Genomic DNA, 23,361 nt, shown 5'->3' with positions numbered 1-23,361 from the left:
GTGTTCTTCTAAAATCGGGATGACTGTATTAAAAAGGATATTAACTTCATCCGTAATTTCGTTTAAGTTATAATTTGGATTTGCGTATTGATCTATAGTAATGTAAAATTCTTCCGTTATATTGAGCAGAGGGCCCTTGTGGATCATACTTTGAATTTGCATGTCGTCTTCAATATTTGTAAAATTATGCTTATAATCCTGGTCATGTTGAGCTATAGACGAAAAGTGATTATGCTTTAAGGCGTTAATGTGTTCATTGTAACGGATAAAGAAGTTTCTTCCAGTACGTCCGATATAGCTAGCCTCACAATTGTCGCATTTCATTCGATACACTCCTGAACAACTGTATCTATTATTTTCATTAACAGATTTGGATTTGTGTAAAATGTTGGCACTGCTGTGTGTGGTTTTGTGTGCTATTTTTAGATTGCGTTTAAAAAAATATTAGTTATGGCATGAGAGTGGATGTTATTAAATGTGATAAGTACGTAATCCTTCTTGGAGTCGTTAGCTCTGATTAGTCTTGTTTTGGGTTGATATTTTATCTTTTGAATGATTCTATTGTCCATTTCTCTATTAAATCCGTTTTAATGGGCTATATCTTAAATCGTGTTTAATTCCTTTTTAGCCCTTCCTGGGATAGTGGTGTTTTGAATGCTCTGTGTATCATACTATGAGAAGCTGCGTTTTTGTGAGCGTTAGGGTGGATAGAATCTTTTCTTATTGTATTGGAGGTTTGTGTGAGTTTCCTATATACTTGATATGTCAGGTGATCGTAGTGTCTAGTAACAGATATATCTAAATAATTCAAGGTGCAGTCATTTTATTTTTCCATTGTGAATGTTATATGTGGGCCTATCTTATTTAGTTGTTCTAAAATAGAATAGAACATCTCTTTATTGCCCACACTAGTAAACACCATCGGCTTACAGGCAAAAAAGACAACGAATCACACAAGAAAAACAATATCTACTATATATCTCTTGAAACTACTTAACTGCATACTCTTAACTTATTTAGTGGCGCCCCGCACAGGCGGAATACCAGACCCATGTATTGCACCACTGTTCACTAAAAGTACTGAGTGGCCTCTAACATGGGCGGATATCCTAACCGCATGTTAGGGCACCCCTTACATCAACTCGAACGTGCCAACTGTTTATTCTACTACCTACAACTAATTACAGAAAAACTGGCTGGTCGTGGTATCGCCCTGGTAAGGAGAGAGCCCGTCCAGCCCGTGATACCACAGCCAGCCACACCCCGTGAGTCAGATGTCTTCCCCTACCTACACCTAGTTGGCAATGTGCTTCCCTCCCATTCTTTGCGTGGCGAATCACAAGAGGCGGAAACCAGTCCATCATGCGACCCGTCTGGCTCTTATCTACTGTCCCGCCTGCTGATCCGAGTCGTCTTTCTTACACATTGCCTGCACCCATCTTTGACTCTCCTGTTCCGCCATGTGCGGACATACTTATTCTTTTTACCTTGGGATGGGTCAGTCCCACCCCACCGTTCCATCCCTTATACCTCTCCCTCCCTATCCCAAAGCTTTCAATCTCTCTTTTTCACTTACACCCTCCTTCATCTGCCTTATTTGTAAGTTATCCTCTGTGTTTACACACTACTTGCTCATTTTCATCCACTATGTCCTAGAGTTAATATTAGAACACTTTTAACAACACCGAACCTGCCAACAATTCAACACTTTCCTTATTTCTCACAGTTCTTCCATCTTATTTACGTCTCTTAGTCTAAAAAACCACTCACTAATTGCACATTTCTTTACATTACCAACTCAATTATTATACCATCTCTTTACAGGTTCTCTCCCAACTTACCTTCACCTATCTAATTTCTTTATAACAAGGTTTTCCTACCTCATCCTTATCTAGCAATTACCTACTCATCACTTGTTAGAGTCTTTTACCAATATTTACAGGCTTCTTATTGTATCTAGATTATCTATCATATAACACATTTGTCATCTCATCCTCGTCCCTATCTAGCTATTACCAACTCGTTTCTTAATACCAATATCTACAATCTCTTCTTTTTGTCACTACATTAACTGAAACATAACACATTCGACAACATCTTATTCACTTCTATCTAGATATTACATATTCGACTCCTAATCCACTCTTCTACCGATATCTACCATTTTCTTCTTTTGTCTAAATCATACTCATCCATACCAACTCGTCTCTTAATACAAATATCTACAATCTCTCCTTATTGTCACTACATTCACTGTACATAGCACATTCGACAACATCTTTTCACCCATATCTAGATATTACCTATTCTTCTCTTAATACGCCAATGACCGTAGACGTATTGAAACACCGAATCCCGTGAGATCTCCGAAGTTAAGAAACATTGGGCCTGGTCAGGAGTTGGATGGGTTGCCACGCGCTGTTGGTGGGGGTAAGGGAATGGAGGAGCGGAAAGGAAAACCACTGCGGAGGTTCGGACCTGCCTTCGGGCAGAATACACCCTTACCTTATCTTCTCTTAATACAATCTTCTACCAATACCTACAATTTTCTTTTTATACTACATTCTTTCCCAGTATATACAGATCTCTTCTTATTAATTTACATTATATATAATCCAACAGTTTCGTGTACATATTACTTCCCATTCCTCTGAAACACCATTCTCCCGTTATTCCCTTAATTTCTTTAAAAATCTAGCTCTAACCTAATTTAAATATTTCGATATATTTGTTCCTCTTTCCCATTCTTTGCACACCCATGATGCCATCTTATAACACTTTTCTACTTTTTCTCTTTCTCTCCTCTAACACACTACACGGGTTAAACATCCCTCCCAACATAAAATGCATCTACCCTTATTTTCTCGACCTACCCATCCCCTGTTTCTTGGAACTCCCATAACCCACCAGTATAAACCTCTTTTACCCCTTCTGCCCTCAAATTCGGTTCTCGGGTTCGTTGTTTCCACCAATTTTGTTTAATACTGATAGCGAGACTCTTTCCCTACATTCCATTATTAAACTCTGTCTTTCTATATCTGCCACTCTCCCTTTTACCCTTTTCCATACCCATTCTTTCCTCTGTCCCCATCCCTCACACCCTAGATCTCCTAACCCTAAATTTTGTAATTTATTTTTACACTTATTCACCCAGTACCCTTCGTTCTCCATACTTTTCTGGAACCTATACGCCTCTTATATTAAATCCCCTCCCTTCCCTTCTTCCAATCTCATCCAAAACTTCATCACCCTCTTTGCTATTGTAATTTCTATCGATACAGTACAGTCTGGAACCCCCATCATAATCTTACTAAATTTCACCACCACTTGGTTTAGTTCCTTTCTACTCTCCTCCAATCCCCAAACTTCTACTCCATATAACATTTTTCCTTTAACCAGTGATTGGAACACCATTCCCTGAATTTTATACTTTATGTACCGGGAGGTACACCTCCACGCCGCTTGTTCAAACATTGCGCCTAAAATAATCCCCTACAGGAGAAACTCCGAACTTTAAAATCTGTATTAATTCAATGGTTCCTTGGAAGATGTCACTACGGTAAATTTTGAGGAGTTCTGAACTGTGTCTATTTCGATTCGTGTTTGTTTGCCCTGTATCAAGAAGTGTGGACATTCTCTTCTAGATGTCTCTCCTGAGAAAAGACTACGATTGTGCACTCTGGTGCGAAGTAAAGGGACTGTTTTTGAAGAAACTTTGTATCCATAAGTTTGTTCTCTGTTAAATTTCTTTCTTTCATTTTTTGGGTTGGCAATATTGATCTCTGTTTCCGCCAGTTTTGAATTCAGCCAATTCCGAATTTTCTAAATTAATTTTCCTCCAATCCTAGGTTTCTTATTCATGTTGTGTGTAACTTTTGATGTTAGCCAATAAAGGGAGGGGGTGTGGCGCTTTTATTTCATGAAAAGGTCTCGAAGCTTCCTTGTGGGTATAAAACTGCTGAGGTTCCTGGCTCGTTGCCACTCCATCGACATCTTGCTTAGTGTGTGGATATGTAGCAGGGGGCGGGAAGCGCCCCGTTCTTCAGGCAGCAGTTCTTCATCAAGGTAATGGCCGTTTAATATCTTTATTTCTTGCTAGCTCAGCAGTTTAACCCACGGGGCAGGTTCGAAACTTTTCTCATGTAACCTACCTTTAAAATGTAAAGACATTTGGTAAAAATTCCGTCTCTTTAACTACAAATTGGGATAGAGAGTGCCTAACCCTCTCGAGCTCCCACTCATATTGTTTTGAGGTGACTACGTTTTCATAACCGATTTTCTTCTTTCTTAATGTAATAAAGTTTTCTTATAGAGTCATTTCCCTAGTATGGGATTAGCCCTTGTGTAAGCGGCCTAGAGCCGAGTAGGTTTTAATAGTGTAATGTAGGAGTGCAAGCTACGCCTCCAGTCATTTTGCATTTTGGACCATTTAATTATCCTGTTCTTTTTCGGCCGGGGCCCAGTAGATTGGGTACTAATACCCGTTTCATTTGGTGCGGTAACGGCAATTGATTTGTAAGGTCGGGTATGCCTTTAATAGGCTTGACATATAGAGAGCGGGACAGCTCTTTATAGTGTTGTGGTAAAAGGGCCTTAGAGAGGCTTGAGATATAAGGTTGGGAGCTAATGCTCCATGTAATTAAGGGTGTTCTGCCCTTTTGTATTTTTGTTGTTGTGAGCTGAGAGCTCAGAAATTACACTTGGGGCTCGAAGCCCAGATCTTGTAATAACCCCCGAAATTTTGGGATTTCTTTGTATCTGATTTTGGCTTGTTAAGTTTTCAAATTCTATGTCACCATTGTTAAGTTTTGAAAATATAACCTTAGTTGAAATTTTAATTCATCTTTCGAACTTGTAGTTCCAGCCCGCACCTTCTTTCACCTCTGCTGATCCACCAAAACTCCGTAACAAGTGGTAGCAGAGCATGGTTGAATGGGTCTCAATTAAGCCCCTTTTGACGGTTAAATAGTTTATCGAACTCTAAGTATTTTCTCAGTTGCTGGATTTTAAATTTGTAAAATCTTTTCTATCATGTCTGGCCCTCGCGAAGTCCTCAATCCCAGCCATTTGCGCAAGGAGGAATTTTTCTATAAACTCCCCATTATGAAGGTCGAATCTAGTGGCATGCTTGTTCAAGGGATTGTGAAACTTAAGGTTCCGTCTGGTTGCCCTTTTCAAGTGGTTTCTTTTGAGTGATGATCATTGTTTTGGTCGTGTGACATCAACCTTGTCATTTGTTTCGAGTGCTTCTTAACCGCACTTTTCCTATCGGTTGCCCCTTTAAGATGTAGTTTTTGGGCGAGGTCGTTGGGTATGTTCATGGGCTAAATTCTTTGCGATAGACCTACTCTCATTGTTTAGGCACTATGCCGTCAGGCCAACCTCTCCTTATCTCTCCTGTTAAGCCTTGCTGGATGTCACTTCTGATGGTCGTCTGCTATGATAAAATGTGTATATTTTATTTGCATGTCTTATTTTTCTTTCAAGGTCGGGCATTTCTCTGCCCAATTCTTCCCGTGTACGAATGAGCTTCGTGGCGGTCAAGTGTCGCTTACGTCCTAGTTCTCTGTAATGGAAGCCTTCTAGGTTGTGTGCAATCTAAGTTCCTGTAGCCTTCTCTAGGCAGGATCTGTATATCGTCTATTCCCTAGGCTTGATCGTAGGGTACTCTAATTTTACGGCACGTATTGGTTGGTAAGGTTGGGTGATTGCGAGGTACGCAAACGAAGTATGTGTTCCTTACGGCCAACATTCTATTGTTTCTTCACTTTATATGTCCCTCCCATTGGTGATGGGTCAGATGGGGTAAAGCTTCCAACATACTTAAAGTGGTCTCTGTCATGTTTATTGATCTTCCCTGTTTTCGTCCTCACTCCACACACATTTCTCGGTCTCACTTCTCTATTTTTGACAGTGCCTACTCAGTTGAGGAATTTTGCTTTAATTTGAGATGTGTTTCTACTCAGTCGACCCGCTATCTGGTCCTCCTGCTCAAGTTCACCCAGGATGTCTTTTGTATTGTGATGCATTGTAGGGTCATATTTTTGTGTAATAGGAGATCTTGTATGGGAGTTATAGGCTCCTTCTGATATACATTTTCTCTTTGGTGAATTAGGGTATTTATGATGTAAGAGAATGGGAGGATGTTGCTCCTTTTGGGTATTGATGCATCTTCTCGTGGTATTTCTTGTTTGTATTGTGAGGTCATCGTGTTACCTCTTTTCATGTGTAATTTGTCTTTTAACATGGGTGTAATGAAGTCACTCCCGAGTGATTATCCCTGGTAGGACGTTTATATCGGTATGAGGCGTGTTTTGGCCTTTGGATTTATCGATGAGGTTCTACACATTAATTACTCCTTTTCGTCGCCATAAGACCTATCTGTGTCGGTGCGACGTAAAGCCCCTAGCAAAAAAAAAAAAAAAATTACTCCTGGGAGTTGTGCTTTTTCTTTGAGGCAGGCTCTTATACGGTAGTAAACCATCTGCATCGTTAATTTGAGGTTCATCCCTGTGAATTCCTCGATATTTTTTAAATGTTTTTTTGTTTTGTTTTACCATCTCAAGAATTCCTCCTGGGAAGTAGGTGCCATTCATTTTCTTCCGTTAAATTCTTTCGGGAGTGTATCATAACAGTCTTCCCCGATAGAATGTTTCTGAATTTCCGTGTCTCCCTATTTTTGGATTCGGTGTTTGCATATCGTAAAGTGAGTTGCTCTTTCTTCTTTTTGGAACCCTGGTAATGAACTAGATATGAGCATAGACGGATGTCCACCCATTTAAATGTTGGAGATCAATTCATGTTTATAAGGTGTGTTCCAGCGGGCACGTTTGCCCCCATATTTCATGGGCCGTGTATTATTCTCGATTTCCTCACACCCGTTACTTTATTAGTAAGTAACCCAGCCACCGAGAGGATCTTTAGGGTTCACCTGTCTCAGGTGAAACCTGTGTAAATTAACTTTAAATTTCGTAGTTAGACCCATTCGCCGCCCGCACCTTCTTTCCACATCTGCTAAACCATCAAAACACGGTTACACTTTATATCCGGGAATTTATTTTCTAATACCCCTACTGCTGCAAGTGGTCCCCTCCCCTTAAATTTGGCCCTTCTGCTCTTATCCTTCCAGATCCGTTACTACTGATTATTTTTTCTGGTCTGATTTCTTCCTGCTCTACTATCCTAAATTTCTTTTCTTTCCTGGCTTTACTTTTCCTACATATCATTATCTGCGTCTTCCGTACATTTACTCTAAGTGCCCATCTTCTAGTATATTTCACAACCTCTTCTAACCGTATTTGCAATCCACTTGCTGTTAGTGCCAAGATCAATAAATCATCTGCAAATAGCAGTCCCAGTGTCTCCCGCTTCCCTATCCAAGGACATTGCCATCTCTCTCCTCCATGCCTGTCTAATATATGATTCATAAACAATAAAAATATCGGTGACAGCTTACAACCTTGTCTCACACCTCTCTTTGACTCAATACACTTACTCAACCTATAAGTCACATTAAACAATATTCTTGTAAAGGAGTTCAATCCACCTGTCCTTCATTTCAGCAAGTATATCTATTACACTCGTCTTGAAGTCAGGCGTCTTGCTAAGATGCCACAGCAGTTCCTTCTCTATAGGTAGAGTTCCCAAGTTAGACAGTCTCTGGCTGGTCATCAAATTCCTTAAATAGGTTTTAATTCGTTTGAATGCACTCACAGCGCGTTCACAATAATAATAATAATAATAATAATAATGGCGTGCAGCCTCTGGGGAGGCCTGATGCGGGTCTATAGCTGACCTGCGCGTCTATGAGGACAAGACCCTACCTATGATGAATTTTAATGATGAAGATGGCACACACATCCAGCACCTGGGCCATTGGAATTAACCAATTAAGGTTAAAATCCCCGACCCGATAGGGAATCAAACCCGGGAGCCTCTGGACCAAAGGCTAGCGCGCTAACCATTTAGCCATGGGGCCGTACAGTGCATTCCCTAGAAACTGCTGTTAACGGAACATACAGCATCAAGTTAAGCAATTTTGTTGTTTCCGTATGCACACACTAGAGTTCATTATTAAAAATGTAAGCCAGTACTGTTGTTGGGGTTATAATACCGTAACTACTGTAATAGTGGTGGGCAAAAAATGCATGTACTTGAAGGGTTTTGATGCTGAGATTCATTTATTAGGTGTAAGTTTGCTATACTTCATATTTGAATATTATTATTATTATTATTTTTTAAGACGTATCTTATAATAAAGTAAATTCAAATGAATTACATTAAAAGCATGTCTGAGATGGTAGCCAATAAGAGCATGAAATCCAAATACTACCCAATGAGAGCAAGAAGAGACGCTGGTAAGTCTGTCTACTGGGCGGAGAAATCTTGCTATAGGAAATTCATAGTTCCATAGTCAGCACCTACAGACAGCGTTAGTGTTGCTCTATCTAAAAGCTTTGAAAATCAAAGGGAACATACACAGAATGGACAGAGTCTACTTTCATCTACGTGCTTCGTGTAACTGACGCGAGCCCTAGCATTGCCGAAGTGAGATGAAAATAAGTAACGCAGGGAATACAATAATGTCACGAATGTGGAAATAATTAATGTTCTAAAAAATAATTGAATTGACAAGTCAGAAAATATTAAGGGTACCGGTATACGCTATCTACACTGTTTCCCCTGATGCTTCGCCCCTGCCCTCACTCCATGTGAACACTGAGGAGAGGTTTGGAATTTAATCCAGGCTTTTGGCATGCCCTCGTAAGATATGGTATGCCACTAAATAAAGCAATTTTTACTTGAAAAAAAAAAAAAAAAAAAAAGCAGCAATAGACTGGTTCAATAGGTCATGCATCAGGGTGTGTTTGCATGCGAGCGCGCATAGCGTTTCGCACAAATGGTACAATCAGAGCAAAACAAACCAACCAACCAACCAACCATATAGCCTAATAAACAAACAAAACAAACCCCTTGGCACTACAGTCCTTGAAGGGCCTTTGCTTACCAAGCGACCACTGCTCAGCCCGAAGGTCTGCAGATTACGAGGTGTCGTGTGTTCAGCACGACGAATTCTCTCGGCTGTTATTCTTGGCTTTCTAGACCGGGGCCACTATCTCACCTTCGGATAGCTCAATTCTAATCACGTAGGCTGAGTGGACCTCGAACTAGCCCTCAGGTCCAGGTAAAAAATCCCTGACCTGGCCGGGAATCGAACCCGGGGCCTCCGGGTAAGAGAGAGACACGCTACCCCTACACCACGGGGCCGGCATGACCTAATAAACACATCCATGAAAGCCTTAATTGGCAGAGGAGGAATCAGATAATGGAGGATTGTTTCCGATTTAAACAAGTTAGCAATGCTTATTTGTCAACTCTAGGAAAGGACGAAACAAATTGAAATGACTATCTGAGAGAGTTTCTTTTGACTACTGCATCTTGAAAAGGCATCAGTCCAACTGACAAGCCTACATGGCACAAACAGGGCAAAATGAGTCACATACACATATCCTAATAACCAAGTATATTGTTATTTTCTTTATGAATGTCCGTGAAACTGGCATTAATAACTCCACGAGTTTTAACTAACACACTTAACAGTATTTAGTAAGCTACTACTGGCTATTTCCCCATTTCATCATTAACAGTTTATATCAATATGCAAATTTAACTCACTCTTTTCTTTAAAGGATGTCACATCACTTGGGATATTCCTGAGGATCCTACCACCAACGAGATACATTTCAATCAAATTTTATAACTTTATACAAAAATGTATTCTATGGACTTATTCTTCTATGTGCCCTGCCCAGTCTCACGGACATTGGCAAGCAATGTGGAGGGAGCTTCTCTGTCTTCAGCAACACGGTACGGTTCTTCGGTACTTTTTATGCCTGTCCAGTCTTTAATATTCTTAGGGCATGTTATTCTTCTGCCTACTGCTCGGCGCCCTTTAATTTTGCCTTTCAAAATTAGATGTGAAACTGCGTATTTTTCACCGCGCAGAACATGCCCTAGGTATGCAATTTTTCTAAATTTGATGGTGGTTACTAGTTCTTTTTTGCATTTTGTTCTCTGTAGTACTTGTTCATTGGTGGCCTGGTCAATCCACGAGACTCTAAGCCTTGTTCTATGAAGCCAAAGTTCAAAGGCTTCCAGTCTTTTGATGGTGGCCTCTTTTAAAGTCCAAGCTTCAACCCCATAAAGGAGTGTAGACCAAATACATTTCACCATACGCTGCCAAAGTTTTAAATTTAATGCATCATCACACAACAATGTTTTCATCTTCCTGAATGTTGATCTTGCAATTTCTATTAGGCTCTTAATTTCTAGGTCTGGATTCAAATCATCCGTTATCCATCAACCAAGATATTTAAGTTTGTTTACTTGTTGAATATGTTGGTCTTTTAAGTTTCAGAGTAGCATTATTTCTTCCTCTGCTGAAAACCATTAGGTTTTTTTAATGTTGATTTTTAGACCCATCTCTTCCCCAACTATATTAATTTTGACCAGGAACAGTAGCAAACTTTCAACACTATTAGCAAGAATTACTGTGTCACCTGCATATCGCAAATTTCTTATTAGTTCTCCATTTACGTTAATTCCCACTTCCAAATCGCTTGATGCTGCGTTAAATATGGCATTTGAATAGATGTTTAAACAATAACAGAGACAAAACACAGCCTTGACAAACTCCTCGTCGGATTTCTATGTAGTCCGTTGTATCATCAATCTTCACCACAGCCTTCCGATGCCAATACAGGTTTTCAATAATTCTTATATCTTTATCATCAATTCCAGTTTGCTGCAGTAGTCTGATGAGTTCAGTATGTTTTACTCTATGAAAAGCCTTTTCATAATCTATGAAACAGGCAAAGACATCCTTTTGTTGATCCCAACATTCTTAAAGAAGAGTCGTTAAACTGAAAATAGCCTCACGAGTTCCATATACATTCCGAAATCTAAACTGGGTATCATCCAGGTTTTCCTCACATTTTATTCTTACATGAGCATAGATAACATTAAAGAAAGATTTTAACAAATGGCTCATTAGGGTAATGAGACGATATTCCCCACATTTTTCGAGGTTGTTTTCTTTGGAAGGGGAATGAAAGTAGAGGTTAGCCAATCTTGAGGTAATTTTATGGAGTTATAGATGTTATAAAAAAGGTCCACTATCTTGTTAATTTGTTCTTCATTGATAAGTTTCATAACTTCAGCTGGAATTTCATATGGGCCTAAAGCTTTCCTATCTTTTAATTGGCTTATCACATGACTTACTTCTGATTTCAAAATGCTCGGTCCATTTGAGCATTCACGATTTTCATTTAATGTCTGTCGATTATCACAGAAGAGTTCTTCTATATATTCTTCCCATATCTTAATTTTGTCAAAATGATTTATAATAGGTTTCCTTGAATTATCTTCTAGAATAGGCATATTTTTTCCTGAAAGTTACTTCTTTTATAATTTTGTGCATATTGAAGGTATCATGTTTTCTTCCAAATTTTCAATGTTTCTGCATTTTTCAATTATCCAATTTTGTTTTGCCTTCCTAATTTCTCTTCTAATTTGACCATGTACTGTATCTGACGATATTGAGCCTTATTGTTCTTAGCTTTTCTGCGTTCTTCCATTAAGTCCAAGATATCTGTCACCCACTTCTTTTTGCCTTTATATCGAACTTTCTGTATTTCTTGTTTACTTTCTGTATAGCTTCTTTTACTTCCTCCCACTGGTTTTCCACCTGTTGACTATTCAATGATACTTGTCTTAGCTCTTCATTAATTACTTTTGCACTTCTTGTTTTATTTCACTGTTTACCAATTTTCTTTGGTCAATTTGGTTGGAATGTTTTATTTTCTGAAAAATTTTCAATTTTAGTTGTACATCAGCAACTAGTGGATTATGATCAGAACCTATATCTGCTCCTGGGTATGTAATAACTCTTTTAATGAAGTTTCTGAACCTCTTATTTATGAGGATGTAATCAATTTGGTTCCTGGTAGGAACATGATGATCAGTCACCAGGTGAAACCCAAGTGCATAATCGACGATCAGGAAGTTGATACCATGTGTTTGTAATAACCATTTCATTTTCTTGACAAAATTCGTATAATTTATCCCTGCGTTCATTGGATTCTCCAAGTCCCCAATTTCCTCGTCGGCCTTTGCCGATCATAGCATTGAAATCTCCAACATTATTATGGTTATGCTATCATTTTTTGTTGATTTCAGAATGCTTTGCAAGCTTTCATAGAATCTTTCCACCTCAGCGTCATACTTTTTATCTGCTGTTGGAGCATATACTTGTATTATATTGATCTTGAAGGGTTGTCCATGTAGTTGTAAAAGCACGAGTCTGTCTGATATTGGGATAAAATTGGTGACATATTTCACGAATTCCGATTTTACAAATATTGCTACACCATTTCCGTGACTTCTATCAGTTTCAGGACTGCCAGAATAGTATAGATTTCCATCTTCTCTTTGACAGGTACCTTTACCTGGCCATCTCAGTTCACTTATCCCAAGGATAGAAATTTTTAACCTAATAATTTCTTTAACCATGATATCAAGTTTGCCAGCCATGAACAAACTTCTTACATTCCATGTTGCTAATCTTGTGTAGGACTTCATTACTTTGAGCCAGGAAATTCTTTGCACCCCCTGCCCACTAAAGGGCTGCCTGGGACTAGGAGCCATTATTTCATTAACTCTCTCCATAATGATATCCTGGGGAAAAATATACCAGAGTGGTTTCCCGTTGCCTTCTCTGGTTACTATTCAGCCGCTCCTAACCTGCGAAACAGACGCTGTTGGTAGCCGCCCCTAACATGGGATACAGCCACTACCGAATGGGATACAGTGGCATTTCCTCCACTGAGGGACCATTACCCACCTAAAGGAGCTCAACCACCGTAAGATGTTGACCCCTTTAGGGTGTTAGGTTATTTCCCGCCGCCCAACATTGCGTTGAGACGCTGGCTGTATGGTCTACTCCATTACCATGGCAGGATAACCTGGCCAGAGTTATTAGACAAATATAAATTATCTTTCATTAACTACTGAACAGTCTTCATTTTTATTTCACAATTTCCCCCAATATCTGATTAGAACCCTCCTCAACAATTTGCCTCAAAAAATCTGAGGGGAAGGAGGACTGATACAAAAGTAAATACAGTAAACTATAAATAGATTCCATTCTACCTAACTTCGATCTGTTTGAATGTACAGCTTCGTTCCCGAAACGGCTCTGCTCGATACAGCTGTACACCGTTCCGTGTGTTTGGCTTCTTGAAATGGGGCATATGCAGAGTATATAAAATGAAATATCCAGACAAACTTCTTGATAGGTATGATTCCAAAATACAAACAAAATATCTGTAAACAGGTCAAGGATGAGAGGTTTAACAGCAAAAATTTAGAGTACTGTAATTAAAACCAAAATTTATTAAAAGTATAAATTTGTACATCAATATACAGTTATTTACAAGAAATCAATCCAGACATTAAGAACAGAACAAGAAGAAAAATACAACACACATTACAACAATGTATTTTGCAACAAACATCACAGAAAGAGCATATTTGTAAACAGTTGTTGAAAGAAAGTATCTTGCACTTCATTGAGGGGCTGAGATACCTTTGTTAATTAATGTACCTTAGTGTACAAAATAACAAAAGTTACAGCCACTTTGTAGGATCTGTAGTAACTACACAGGTCTGCAGATGTTTAAGCTCAAATAACGCTGGAATGATTTAAAGAATGTAGCAATTTGTGTGTTCGATACAGGTTCTGTCAGATGACATGTTGTTTGGTTTTACAATTTCACAAAACTATTTTGGAATAGGACGTGTGATTAATAATAATAAATTACTGTATGTGTAATTAATAATAAGTTATTTTTAAAAATCTAAAATACACTAAGCAGCCAAATGTGTCAAACTTGAAAACTATTGAAATAAGGGTGCGTAAATTATGCAAGAAGAACGCGGTACATTATGTGTTTACGAAAAGTAAATAAATTACTGCAACACAAAATTACCACGCTTTTATGTTCCTGTACTCAATGTTTTCCCATTGTTTACACCATTTTTTGTTGGTTCCCTCAGATTTCCTATGCTCACAATATATTAAAATTCTCAAATTTAAGTTTGCGACATTTACGCCACAACAGGCTCTTGAGATGGAAAAAAAAAATGAAGTAAAATGGCATCGCAACTACCCAACAATGCTTCGAATAACCACGGCATGATAACAAAACCAGACAGCACACATATTATGACAACACATGGGCGAAACCAGCTGACTATGAATATCAGGGGAAGCTATGCAAATTGCATGACAATTCTGACAAGCAGGTTGCCTAAGTAACAAACTTATATTAAGAAGGTGATTTTGGGCTGGGGGTCTATCTGAAATTAGCGCCGACAATAAACCAACAACATAACCCAGCAATCAGTGTACGTCATAGAGATCAAAGATTGATTCCATTTTGGTGGACGAAAAGGCATGTATTTGCAAGATGATGTTGAATGTAATGGACATTTAAAGAGAGACTGTAACCAAACCAATGGCGAATAATTTTAATGGAATAACAAATTCAAATTCTGAGAATTAATTTGTATTCTAACCCTAAAACATATCCATAATTCAAAGTTTCTCTGTGTAGCTGCGAAAATTGCAACTTTTTGGAGGCCTACACACAATGAAGGATTCATTTCTCTCAAATAAAACCAAGTAAAGCCAATTTTCTTTTCTTCTTTAAATTCTTTCCTAAAAGAAGGGTGTGTGGATTATTAGATGGCATGTTTTATTTGCATATACAGTGTATGGTAATTTTGTTATTTATGTTTTTGTTATCTGAGTCGAGCGGTCAAAGTCATTTGCTGCAATCTTCTTGTTGCGTCATTTGTTTATAAGAAATAAATTTCATTTTGGATCCGTATTGACAATTATGTTGTATAAATTGAAAAATTAGTGTATTGGTCCACCTAGTCAATAAATAAACTTATAAGTATAGACTAGGTGGACCAACAAACTAATTTTTTTGGTTTAATCCTTCTTTATTGTTGGTGTTTGCTTTTCTGACTAATTATGGGAGGAGAAAAAAAAAAAAAGAAAGGAAAACTTTCACTATGGAAGAGAAGGTTCAAATCTTGGGAAAAATTGCAGCTGAATACGTTGAAAAACAGAGAAAGCACATCAAGTGCTTCAGAATTCAAACCAAATTCAAATAAACATACTCTTGGAAATTTGAAAATATATTACAAAGTAGGTTTGAAACTTCAAGAGCTGCAGGCATTCCAATTGATGGTGTGCCAAACATTCTTGGTATTGTAAATTGTAACTGGCATCCTAATTGACCAACTTACGAAAAGGCATAACATAACCTATAATATTGTTTGTGGAGGGGAATCAAATGCACTTAGGGACAAAACTGTGAAGGAGTGGATCAATGAATGATTGCAGATGATGACCAACATGAACGCAGGAACCTTTCTAACGTAGACAAAACTGGACTAATTTTCAGTGTGCTTCCAAGCAAGACTTTGGCATTCAAAGGGGACGAATACCATAGTGGGAAACAGCAAAATGGGGCTCACAATAATGTTGGGAGCTCTGAGAAACTCCACCCCTTTGTGATAGGGAAAATCTAAAAAGCCTCGTTGCTTCAAGCATGTGGGATCATTATCAACTGCCTATGATGCCAACTGTAAAACTAGGATGACTTCAGATCTTGTCTTGACATCAGTTGGCTGTTCTGGATGCAAAAATGGGTGCGCAAAATAGAAAGATCATCATCAACCACTGTCCTGCACATTCCACGGATGTTTGAGGAACATTCAGTTAGAATTTTTGCCTGGTAACAGCACAAGCAGGCTGCAGCCTATGGATTTAAGTCACATTATGAGAAAAGCTCTGGTGTAGAGAATTTTGTTTCATATGGATGCTGGAAAGGACCCATCATCATTTAAAATTTTAATCCTGGATGCGCTTCACTTCATTGCAAAGTCTAGGAAGGCTTAGAAGCACAGTACTATCTCAAATTGTTACTTGAATGTAGGAATCTTCAAGAATCATCCCAACTCACAGCTGCCAGTGTAATAATAATAATAATAATAATAATAATAATAATAATAATAATAATAATAATAATAATAATAATAATAATAATAATAATAACAATAATAATACTGCAGAGGGAAGAAGTGTGTGTAGGAGTTGGTTGCAGAACAAATTTCAGCCAAGTCTCCTATCAGTGACAATTTTTTTTTACTAGTTGCTTTACGTCGCACCGACACAGATAGGTCTTACGGCGACGATGGGACAAGGAAGGACTAGGAGTGGGAAGGAAGCGGCCGTGGCCTTCATTAAGGTACAGCCCCCAGCATTTGCCTGGTGTGAAAATGGGAAACCACGGAAAACCATTTTCAGGGTTGCCGACAGTAGGGTTCGAACCTACTATCTCCCAAATACTGGATGCTGGCCGCACTTAAGCGACTGCAGCTATCGAGCTCGGTATCAGTGACAATGAAGAAAATGAGCGTAGTGAAGTGATGCCTACCAGTGATGAGGCAAGTGCAGCTGTGGACATTTTATTTAGATGTCAGTCATCTCTAAAGGGGGATGAAAATATATTTCATAACCTTTAAAAACTTGAGAAACAGAGGACTTTAGAAGTAAGTGTAAGTAGGGATTGATTCTGGACTATTTTGGTAGAAAGCAGTGATTGTGTAGTTCTCCATCTAGAATAAATGAGTGTTAACGTTGTAAATACTGTAATAGCAGTAATTACTACCTACCTGTACCCTTCTCCTGGTCAGTGGATTTGCAGAATTACAAAGACTGTGTAGTATCAACAGATAATTTACATTGGACCTTTATTTGGGGTAAGTAATAGGATTAAAATTGAAATGCTCTATAAATTAATATGCATTTGTGTACTTTTTCCCCCCTTTCCAGAGCATTTTTATGTATACAAGTTGTTTCCTATGATTCCTCCCCCTTGTTTAGACCAGTATTCTTTGGGTCCCTAACTGACTCTCCCCAACTGGAGATTGCTCTGACGACAATGTATACCTTTGAGATACCTTTTTAAATTATTTTATGTATCTCAATGTAGTACTTTTGTATCCATACAGTAATTTAGAGAGGAGGAATCCAAGTAATACTGCATATAAGCAAATACTCTGCACATTTGTTTTTTGGAATTCAGCGAAGATAAACTGAGGTGTGCACATTATTTGAAAAGAGGTTTGAACTGGTTCAATTCAAAATATAACCCGCTTATATCATAGGTTAAATAGGCAACCCCCTTGATCAGAATAGTCATTCGAGTTGCTTAACTTCCCCTGATATTTTAATCAGCTAGTTTTGCCTTTTCTTTTTTTCCCCCCCATGGGTCACACACACCGAGGCTGGACAATACTATTCTCTGGAAGGAACTGAGAAAGACTCTCTATGGGAAGATTTGATTTCACTTAATATCCAAATTCTATTACCTGTTTTGAGTTTTAGGCATCTGGAATGTACCGTTTCTGTTTTTGTAGAAATTCAGGTGTTAAGTTATGAAAAAGACCGTTTCAAAAAATTATATTTCTTTACCAATTTTGGTGACCATAATTTAGAGATTTAATTTGAATGATTCATTAGTGCAGGCCCCACCAGAACAACAGGAAATAAAATCTGCAACCTAGTTCTATACCTGGAAAGCAAGTTTCGGGAGTTCTATATTCCTAATAGGAAGGTACAATTAACAAAAGTATTGTTAGTTAAGAATAGAGACATTTTCAAATGCTACAATTCTCATAAGCCAAATAAGTGAGGGCTTCACATGTACAAGGGTAAGTCAAATATAAACAAGCTTTTTTTTTATTTCAGCGCCTGTTTGGTATGCATGTGGTTCGAGGCCATTACAGCACGCAAGGAGGGGTCTCTGGGAGGGGCATCATAGCTTGGGATGTCTCGTCCATGCTGTATTCAGTTGCTCTCACGATGAGAGCGAGAGAGATAGGTACAACCTCGTGTTCCACAATGCATCATAAATTTCTCGCACGAGAAAATGTTAAAGCTGCTGAAATTTGTCGCCAGTTACATGCACAGTTCGGGGACAGAACCCTCTCATGAACCCGGGTGAAGTATGGTGTAATGAGTTCAAGGGCAGACATGAGAGTTGAAAACATGCCACACTCATGTTATTTAGGTACTCTCATTCAATTCATCAAAATATTAAATTTTATGTAATGATAATTTTTCATAACATTTAACTACTTTGTTTATTCACTGATATGGTGAATCAGGATACAATACTTCTTTAAATTGTAAAAAAAAAAAAAAAAAGGCGTTATATTGTTTTTTTTCTATTTGCTTTACATCGCACCGACAGATATGTCTTACGGCGACGATATATATAGTTTTTTATTCCTTGATTTGACATCACTGATGTTTCTGAAACATGTATAATAAAATAAATAATTTTCAATCATTAAAAGTGTATTGACAATGTGGACCCAACATAAACTATTTTAAATAGTTCCTTTAATAGATTTAGACAAGTCAATACACGACTAATAAAATATCTATTATGGTTAAGTTTATCAACAGCTTCTGACAAGGTACAAGGCGGAAGGTGACTCCTTTTTGATACGAATAGTCACTTGCTGTCAGATCTGGATCCACCATTACACTCCCACATCAAAGAGGGCCAGTATGGAGTGGTGGAAGCGTGGCAAGAGGCCACCGGTGAAAGCCAAGATGATAAAGATGTTGATTCCCATAGGGAAAGCCAAGATGCAGTTGTCTACAGGCAAAATCTTGGCCACGGTCTTCTGGGACCATAGAGGAGTACTGCTGATTGATTTCCTCGAGGAATGGTGGACCTTTACTGCGGCATACTATTGCAATCTTCTATGCCAGGTTCGCACTGCCTACAGGTCAAAAAGGCATGGCATCCCAATCAGATACTTTTTCAGATACTCTTTCATGACCAGGTCAAAAAGGCGCACCATACCAATCAGAACTATACTGCTCCTTCATGACAATGCCAGACCCCACACCGCAAGACTAACCAAGCAAACATGCACATAAATGCACTGGACTGTCCTGCCACATCCACCCTATAGCGCAGACTCGTCACTGTGCGACTTCCACATGTTTAGGCTGCTGAAGGGCACTCATGGTGGAGAGCGCTTCACAACCAACGATGAGGTGAAATAGTTTGTGCACGTTTCAGACACGCCCCGCTACCTTCTTTGAAAGTGGGATGAAGAAACAGCCTATCTGGTGGCAAAAGTGTATAGATAGGATGGGGTGAAAAGTAAGAATAACATCAAATGTACATAATTTTGATAAAATAGTTACAACAAAAGGCTTGTTTGCCTACATATGTTGCTGCAAACCCTGCCATAGGTTAGCTGTGAACATTCATCCCGTACTATGGTTCTGTAACTACACTCTTCCTTGATCCCTCCTGAAAGCCCTTTACAACAAGAAATGTGATGCAGCTTTGTCAATAACTCACTCAGGAATTCTTTGGGACTCACGAATTTCATATTTTCACTGACAAATTCCACACAAGCATGGATTTAGCAAAGCAACTGTACAACAATGGTTTCCATTTCACATGAAACAGTACTGATGAACCAAAAAGGTCTACTACCTATAATTGAACTGTTGCAATTGTCAATAGCTTTTTGTTTAATATGTAGGGACAGAAGCAACAGAAGAAGCCCTTCACACAGAGGATATTTAGAAAATAGCTGGCAGTAGAGTTAATTGGAGGTGTTCACAACATTAATTCTAGAAAGAGAGGATGTCCTGGTTCCAGTAATGATAAAGAGCAACTTAACAGAAACCCATCTTTTATCCATCCACATCCTAAGAAGAGTACAAAGGACAGTGCTGTGTGCAGTAACAGGCAGAAGAAAGGAGGAGAAAGGGAAACCCATTTTTTCTGCAACACCTGTTCAATAAAACCAGGCCTTCCTTCATCCAGGTGTTTGCTCTGAAAAGCACCATTCTATAAAAACGGTAAAAGTGAATCAACACATGGATATTTGCAAATTCTGTATACTCAGTGTTTCTGTAGGCATGTAAAGTTTTATTCCAGCTGGAGTTTTGCAAAATACAGTAAATTGTTTTAGCCTTAAGAACAGACAACAGTATAACCATACATTTTCAGAAAAATAAATACAAGTAGAGTTATGTGACCAACTTAACAAATTCAATTGCTGAGGGTTAATGATGACGTTCCGTGAATCACATATGATGTGCCTCAATCTTTAGAGAAGATGAGCACATCTTTTCAAACATCTGCAAAAAGGTGTAATAATGTACCACTGATCAAAGTACTTAGATTACTGACAGTTTTCATAAGAAAGAAAGAAATAAATAAAAATAAATAAATAAATAAATAAACAAAATACATTATATATCAGAGGAACATTTTGTGCAAGAATGTTTTTTCTCTATGCTAGAATTCTCATAATTACAGAAAGTTTACAGAACCTAGTATGGAACAATGGCAGCTAAAGAAGTGAAGTTCATGGCATATTATCTGCCTATGATGATATACAGGAGAGACCTAACCAGTAACAAAAAGAGGATTAAACACAGATGAAGTTTTTGAGAAGTGTGGCATCATCATCATCATCATCATCATCAAAGAATTCAAGTGATATGTGAGAAATGAATACACACAGGAAGAAATAGACAGAAAAGTTGTAATTAAGTGGAAAAAGAAATGTAAAGAGGAAATGAATAAGGAAACCCAAAACAATAGAAATACAAATGAAGGGAAAGCCTGGATTATGAAGACAGACCTGGTTAAGAACAGCAAAAAGTGTAGAAGCCTTGACTCAAATGCATCTAGATAATGGGGGATGATATACAGAAAGACCACAAGGAAATTCAAACAAGCTGTCAGATGCACTAACACTACACAGAAATTAAGGTAATTTTCCACAGAGTAAAACAAATTCAACACCTCAATAAAATAAGGAAAAATCAATGAAAGGACATAATATAATAATTCTACTGCCAACATAAAAGTCTGATTCATTGGGAAAACTAATTGGAACTTTGCTACAAAATATTAATGGATGTCATCATTCAAATGTATCGTCAAGCTTTAATTTTGTATCTCCAAGACAGTCCCACAAGCAACTTGCATCACTGCAAGTGAATTATTCCAAAAATACAGGAGCAGCTCTGGATCTGGTTCACTCTTCCAACAGGGTAAGCGTTTTAACACATTCCAACACCTTTTCAGTTCTGGTCATCTCTCTCCACCACCGGCAATGTGGATCTCAAATTTTCTCCACTGAGTCTCCTGAAAAAGAGCATTTTATTTAGTTATAAAACTTCTAAGTGTCTTTTCAATGGGGCAAATGGAACATGCTATATTTTCATTAGACTATTAAGCCTTTCAGAGTACAGTTTGAAAGTCTCTGAATTTAACTAAGACCTCCAATTCTCTATTTACTACCAGCTCAGCGGCCTCATTTTATTCCAGGCTTCTCATCTTTAAGTCATTAAAAACTGATCTAGCCATCATCGACTTGGTCTCCCCCTACTTCTCTTACCCTCCATGGCTATGTCTACTTTTCTTCTAGCTAACTTATCTTCCACCATTTACCTCACCACTACAGTCAGTTTATGCGTACAACTTCATCCATCGAGTTTATTACTAATTTGTCTTTTATATACTCAATCCTAATACCTTCTTGTCATTGTTCCCAACTGGTTGGACACACAATCATAGTTTCCACAGAAATGTTCTCTCGTATTTCCCTGACTTTCCCTGAACTACTAAGGAAAATTTCCCTGACTCACGAAAACTGAGTAACAAGTTAATTCGCCAAATAGCATGTTTTACAATGAACAAAAACGGAAGTTCCAGCCTCCACCATTGCCATAGCTGGCCTAATTCCCTCTCCATTTCCTTTTTTTCCAATTATTTATGGAAAAACAATTACACTGATGGCACATTATATATAAACAAATTGTTTAAAGGCAACATGTACGCCTAACATATACCTTTATCGTATCATTTCAGAGTAACAAAGAACAACTTATTAATAGAATAATTCAAATATGAATATAAAATTATTTTACCACAACAATCTAATACTAATTCACGTGGATTCAAAACACTCTTGAGATCAAAAGCAATTAACTTGTGTTTCTAATGTAGGTGAATATAACGAATTCGAATTAGTCTAGGTCTATATTCAAAACAGTTTTCAAATTTAAAGGCAAATCAGTCAGGAAAGATAGGAACAAAAAAGAAAAGTTTGCACTTAATGAAAAGATCATTGTTTTGGTTTTATGCTTTCTAGAACTATTTTCTTCCTTTCAATTTTCAACTTTTTCTGTTATTCCTAGAAATCTTTTAATTGCAATTCAATTTTCCTTTTATCCATTTTCTTCTTTTCCTCTTCTGATTGCTTTTCTTTCTTATTTTCCAGGTATGAATGATACCTTTTTCTTGAAGCTCGGATTGAGGTCAGCATACTTCTATTGGTAGTAACATTCCTCAAACCACCAACGTGTTTCACATTATCACAAATTATTCTCTGGGACACAAGTGGTTCTTCTGAAAGATTTTTGACTCGTAAATGTTTCTTGACAGAAAAGCCTGCCTCAACAAATGCATTACCACAGAATAAAATGCAACAAAATTTCATTACAGACCAGAGATCAAAAGCAATCTTCTCAAGCTATCTTCTCAACTTCTCTTAAAAGACTGTAGCAAAATTCATCCAATCCCAAGTCATCTGTTCTTTCAGAAATGAAGTCATTAATTTGTTTGTTGATTGATTCCCGCAATGTTCTGAGCTTCCTTGGTTAGCAGACAGAACTGTCGTTTGGCCTTTTCAACACTTTTATCACATTCTTGTATGGCTGTGCAAGTTTTCAAAAATGACATCAATCCTTTTCATTGCCAAACTGGATTTGAGCAATATCATTTTACAGTCTAGGGCAGTGAGACTCCTTGCTAAATGTGATTTTAGAGGAGTTTTCTCTCTGAGTTTTTCTAACATGGTGATCAAAGAGATTTTTGAACTCATTCTTACAAGAAACCTTTTCTTTTTCAGAACATTTAACTTGTTTCAGTAAGCTCCTGGCAGCATAACCAATATCCACTCTTTCTACTGAAAACAGATTGGCACTATCTTGTAAGTCTAAATATTTTCACTTTTAGGAAGTACTTGCTTCAGCTATCTTTTCAGACCTAACAAATCTCATTATGTTTTTCAAAAGTTCAAGTGACATAAAAACCATAGGTTTCTGACTTTGAAATCTTCCGAGGAAATCTGACAAAATACTTCCAAAAGCACTTAATTTTGCCTTAA

At 37.9% G+C, this 23,361-nt stretch overlaps 1 protein-coding gene across 11 annotated transcripts in view; it reads right to left on the bottom strand.

Annotated features, from left to right (window-relative positions):
* Positions 1-13,438: 13,438 nt before the first annotated feature.
* The window catches only part of LOC136883477 (peroxynitrite isomerase THAP4), a 162,256-nt gene continuing 152,333 nt past the window's right edge, over positions 13,439-23,361 (bottom strand). For all 11 annotated transcript variants that reach the window (XM_068229732.1, XM_068229731.1, XM_068229729.1 and 8 more), the window contains one exon: positions 13,439-21,335. The gene's annotated coding sequence lies outside the window, so the exon portion shown is untranslated. The remainder of the gene's footprint in view (positions 21,336-23,361) is intronic.

Source organism: Anabrus simplex, chromosome 11 (genome assembly GCF_040414725.1).
Source record: "Anabrus simplex isolate iqAnaSimp1 chromosome 11, ASM4041472v1, whole genome shotgun sequence".
NCBI lineage: Eukaryota > Metazoa > Arthropoda > Insecta > Orthoptera > Tettigoniidae > Anabrus > Anabrus simplex.
The sequence above is the reverse complement of the archived record's forward strand: the minus strand, read 5'-3'. Positions and strand labels throughout refer to the sequence as shown.